Below are 6,000 nucleotides of genomic sequence, written 5' to 3'. Positions count from 1 at the left end.
AGAAGCTTCCATTCTAATAGGAAAGACACGTAAATAACCAGAAGCACATAAGATCTAGCCGAGTAGATGGGAAGGAATCGCACTGGGGAAAGCATCAACAGCTAAGGAACCTGGGAAAGGCCGCCTCTGGACGTGGAAGGTGGAATGTGAACTGAGTCTTCAAGGAAGCCAAGAATAGCAGAGGGGAAGGCAGAGCCAATGCCGAGACATGAAGAAGGAAATAGTGTTGCATGTGAAGAAGAGCTGGTAGGTCAGCATCTGTGTTTTAGAGTGCGTGGAGGAGAATAGTGTCTATGAAGATCTGAGTGTGTGAAGGGAATAATGTGAAGCAAACATGGAAAGGTAGGCTGGGTTTTTATGCCGTATTATGAAGGGTTTTAATGCCAGAGGAATTTGTGCCTCGTCCTGGAGATAAAAAGGAGCCGCTGGAACTATGGAGCAAGGTGGTAACTCATCGAAATCTTTCATTCCTTTCTTCTATCCTAACCTTAGTCCTCCCCCAGCTGAGATCCACTTTTACAAGCCATTAGCTACCTTCATGCAATATTCTGTGGAGACTTCATGTCCACAAAGGATTATGGGCTGTTATGTTATAAATGTGCTCTTTTCCCACTTAGGACCAATTTTCTTATGATAAATGATCTTTCACATTAAGCCGCCTAAGCTGGTATCCCGGCTTGTCTCTTGAACTCTGGGATATTTGCCAGTCTCAAAGAGGAACATTTGATTGTGATGACAAGGACACCAATAAATGACGTCATTGCCTCCAAAACATAATGAACAGGATGCCGAGATATGCCTCATACCTTCCAATTCGTGACTGTCAAGCCAAGGAGAAGAAAACGTCCCTTGGTGATTAGTGCAAGCAGACAGCTAGACTCAGCCACCGCACTAGAAGACAGGGGCAAACCAGGGGATTCTGGATGCCAAGCAGCATGGTGATACTTAGGTGGTACCCATCCAGTGCTCTGCAGCCTTCTCATAACAATCCCATGAGGTGGCTCAGTAAGGCATTACTGTCCTCATTTTAGAGATAAGGAAAATGATGCTCAGAGAGTTTAGATGAGTTGGCAAATGTCACACAGCTAATAAGTGACACAGCCAGGATTCAATCCCAGACCAATTTTCCAACTTTCTATGAAAATTTAAACCAAGAATGGAAATAATCCCTAGATCACTTCAAAGCACAGCTCAGAGACCACTCTACAGGAAGCTTTCCTGATCGCCCCTGCCATTAGAGTGCTCTCTTATCAACATTACTTTGCACTAATCTATAAATACCTGGGGTCTCCTCATCTGACCATGTCTTGTCTCTCTCTCCCAGTAGAATGTAAGTTCCTTAAGGAATTACATTCTACTTCCTTAAGGAACTTAGTGAGCTAATTCCTTAAGGAATTTATTATCTGCCTGGCACTTGTTTTGTTGTTGTGTTTGTCCTTCGTTCTCGAAGAGGACCATGACATCAGGGAGATGATGACATGACTTGCAGTTGACTTTGATTTGAGTGAGGGAGGGCTGTGCAAGGTCACCAGCCTCACTTTCTCCTCCAGAGCCATCTGGGTCCAGTGGCCAGATATTCACCAGGACAACTAGAGAATTGCATGACTGATCACAAGACACAGTGCTAAGCACTTGGAATGCAAACACAAAAAGAGAACAGTGCCTGCCTTCAAACAGATTACAATCCATCAAAGCAGTCAATGTGTACATAGCAGACGCAACAAATTCTTGATGGGTGGATGGGTGGATGTGCAATGTGGTATGTGAAGGGGGAGGAAGGTTTTTACTGACCAGGATGGGGTGAGGTTAGGGAACTAAGCTGACTCAGCCTTTAAAGTCAACAGGCAAAGGAGCGGTCTGAGCAAAGACACAGAGGTAGAAGGGTTGAGGAGCAGAGAGCAGACTGCTTTGGTTGAAATGTAGACGGTATGACAGGGAATAATATAAATTAAGGCTGGAGAGCTAGGGGTGGCACCAGATTATGGAGGGCATTGAATACCAAGCAAAGGATTTGGGCTTGGCTTTGAGTCACCCCTCCCTTCAGAGCCATCAGCACTTGCATACTAAGAACACTGTGTTCCAAAGCCAAGGACACCCAAGGCTTTCAAAGTGCTTCCAAGGCTGAGTCAGGACACACTGAATAGCAGCTGTCAAGAGTGATGGCAGCCTCCGCTTTGCCAAACCGATTATGAAACTGACAGAGATTGGCTTCGGATATAATGAAAAGTAACTTAAATCTAGCAAGAACTAGAGCCACAAAGAAACATTCCAAGAAAATAAAGGCTAGATCTAAAGCAAGATGCAGGCAGAGAAAGAGGAGGCTGATGCTAAATGGAAGAAAAGAGGCCAGGGCTCGAGGCAGTGGGGTCCCAGCAGCATAGAGTCAGAACAGAATGGGACTGAAGAGGCCAGCCAGCCCAACCCCCTCATTTTACAGACGAGGAAACTGAAGCACAGGAAGGCTGAGGCCAGAGATGCCCAGCATCACCCTGGCAGTAAGGAACAGAGCCTGGCTCAAACCTAAGTCAGTCTTCCTTTCACCCATTGGCTAGGGATTGACACAGTGAAGACCAAAAACAGTGGAAAATAACTGACTGCTTGCTCACCGAGGAAGGAGAACTGATAAAAGGAACTGTCTCAGGGGGGAAGAGGAAGACCCTGAATCTTCCCAGCCCAAGCAGTTGTGAAGCAGGGAAGCTGAGAGCTGTTTACCAACTGGCTGAAACCCATGAGGCCATTTCAAAACAGGAAAGGGGAAAATCCAAAGCAAAGCTGGGAAAATGTTTTACAACCAAAGCAGAAGAAAAAAAACACATGTGCACAGACTTCAAAGTGCCCTTCAGTGGGTCTGGCCCACACCCACACCAGACCCCAGTGAAACCTGAGCTGGCAAAACCAGACTTTATGGTTGGTCCAGTCGTTCCATGGAATTCGAGACTGTAATCAAACAGCTGAAGCAACACAAAATAGCAGTCACAGTTTGGAGGTTTAAAAGGACTTTATTTTACTGGCAGAACAAAGTAGAGGGAGCTGTTTGACAAAATTGAGGGAAAATCTGACCTTTGCCGTCTTGGATTTAGTGGGGAGTATGCTGGACTCAGAGCCAGGAGACCTGTGTTCAAATCCCATCTCTGTCCCAAGGGAAACTGCCTCACTTTGGCCAAGTCATTCAGTATTTCTGAACTCTAGTTTCTTCCCCCAGCTCCAAAATCCCAAGACTTTTCATTTTATACATCATAGGATCCTACTATATACCCAGCTATGAGAGCCGTACCTAGGAAGGAATTACTGGAGCTTTGCCCCACGGCTCTGAAATGTAGCAGATACTGACAATACATATATTCCATCAGTAGGCAAAAGGAATTGAGTGTAGCGCCTAGACCCAAGAATACTGAATGAAAGTAGGAAGCTCCCAGATGGCATGTTCCTTTCCCCAGTGGTTGGTGGCCATATCCCCAACTGAGTTGGTTTCCAGCAACAGCAACCTGATGTCCCTCGGTCTTTACCTGGAGATTGAATGTCCTGAAGTCACTGTCCTCTTTCCTCAGTACTTTGTTGGGAAGAGGATATTCTAATATCTCTCCCCCATTTCCATATGCTCTTATATTCTGAGGTCCTAAGTCTTTCCCTAGATTTCCCCCACTCACAACTGAATTTGTCTCATTGCTTGCCCTAGTGCCAGACTATCTCCTTATGGCTCTGCCCAGAAAGATGCCAGAGGGACTCTGGGGAACATAAAGAACTATAAGGCATGGTCCCAATCACTAAGCTTACACTATATCTGGGAAGATGTAAGGTTAATGGGGAATAAGATCTTCCCCACCCATCAATAGACTTCACGTGGGGCCAAATAAGGGAAGCTTGCCTGCTTGAGGAAGGCTTACACATCTTTTGTTCATTTCTAATTGGGCACTGAGTCAGGAGGGTTGTGATGCCTTCTGGCTCTGAACCTATTAGCTGAAAGAATATATATTCTGAGAAGTGAGTTTTTGCTTTGGGGGCTTGCTTACAAGAAGGATCTTGTGATTCCCTGGTCAGGACTCTGAGTGGCCATATGTTCAGAGCTCTCCTACTGCTCAGAGGTAAAGGCTCTCTTGATCCAGTATTGTATGTAAAGTATATAGGAATATTGTTTTCATTCAGGCAGTTAAGAGCCCTGTTAGTCTTTATTTCTCTTCTCTGTATTTTCTCTGTTTGTATTTTATGTAATTAAAGAAGATTATTGACCCCTGAAATAGCTATCTTTCCTAGTAAAGCAGATCTAAGAACCTGTGCTAGCAGCCATCCTGGGTGTGCTAGTGTGATTGCAAAGGATAAAACATCTAATATAAATGTAGCAGGTCTTCCATGAAAGGAAAGGCCAGGATCAGTTGGAATGTACAGAGACAGTTTGATGAAGAAGGCTGAAGAATTTGAGCTGAGCCTTGAGACAAGAAGATGAGATGAGAGATGAAACAAATTTGAATAGGCAAAGCGGGGAGGGGAGAGATTCATTCCAGAGAAAAGAACATGTGAAGTCCTACACCTGTAGGAATGAGCACATCATGTTCGTGGGTAATAAGGAAACTGGCACTTATCAAGCAAGGACCAATAGTATCAACTTTTATGTCACCAGCTGGGGGCACTGGACTGTTCTAAACATCTTAGCAATAGAGACATTATAGAAGTCATGCATATTATCATTTCCAGATTGTGGATGAGGAAACTGACAATCAGAAAAGCTAAGGGACTTGACCACAGAAACGTAACTAGCAAGAGGGAAGAGACAGGAGTTCAGGGCAGGTCTACCAACTTCACATCCAGTCATCATTCCACCGCAGAGGCAGCTTGGCATAATAGATATCTCTCTGAACTTGAAGTCAGGGAAGCCTGGCTATAACCTTGGAAAAGTAGCTAAAACTCAGCCCCACAGCACGCAGTACATAAGTATTCCCCTTAGACTACATAGCTATAAGTTAGTGAGTAAGTCTTAGAGAGAGTTGCTTAAGACTCAGAGGCCAATGGACTTGCCCAAGATCTGCCTTGGACACTTACTAACCCAAGGCAACAATTATAATCTCTCTCTCTCAGTTTCCTTGCCTGCAAAATAGAGGTAAAAGTAGCTCCTATCTCACAGTGTTATTAGAAGGGTCAAATGAACTAGATAGTCAGTAAGGTCCCTACTAGTTCTAAATTTGTGATTATATGACTAAATAACATACACAAAACACTTTTCAAATCTCAAAGCACTCTAGGAATATCAGCTATTATTGTTAATTATTATTGTACTATGTTGCCTCCAAATGGATATGTAGATCATGCTACAGTTCAACTTTGCACTTTCAAAGAGATGCACCTGAAAAGTCTCATATACAGCAACTATTTTTATTCATAATTCTATTTTTGTTGGATTTCCAATATAATTTCAGAAATGTTTTTCTTCAAAAAAATGTCAGACCTGACTTTGGCCTGAAAATGACAAATTGGCCTGAAAATGACATTTGAGATGCCAAATATCCAGCTGAGGAAGCAGTTTGCCTTCATCAAGGTAAGTCCCTGTGCATTTAATTCTCCTACAGTGTGCAAATGACCCCTTCAGGAATGGACCAGATGGAAAATCAGTCCTCATGACCTCTCTCTATGCTCAGCTAATCTGTCAAGGATCTGTGATGCTGGTGGTCTGGGAACTCCTTCCACCAAGGGAGTCTTCTACTACAAAGAAGCTAACCCTTGGGTAAGTATGAGTCTTCATCTACATAGCTATAATTTAATAGGCAGATCTTAGAAAGAGTTGCTTGAGGTTCAGACAAGCTAGAGGACTTGTTCTAGATTAGGCAGTCAGGAAGTGTTTGAAGCAGTACAGAAAGAAGAAGGTCTCTATTCAGTTCCAGGGAATTTCTGGTAGAATTCTTGAGGGAAGGGAGGAAAGAAGGAAGGAAAGAAGGAAGGAAGGAAGGAAGGAAGGAAGGAAGGAAGGAAGGAAGGAAGGAAGGAAGGAAAGGAGGGAGGGAGGGAGGGAAA

Source organism: Trichosurus vulpecula, chromosome 8 (genome assembly GCF_011100635.1).
Source record: "Trichosurus vulpecula isolate mTriVul1 chromosome 8, mTriVul1.pri, whole genome shotgun sequence".
NCBI classification, from domain to species: Eukaryota; Metazoa; Chordata; class Mammalia; order Diprotodontia; family Phalangeridae; genus Trichosurus; species Trichosurus vulpecula.
Note: the sequence above shows the minus strand (reverse complement) of the source record.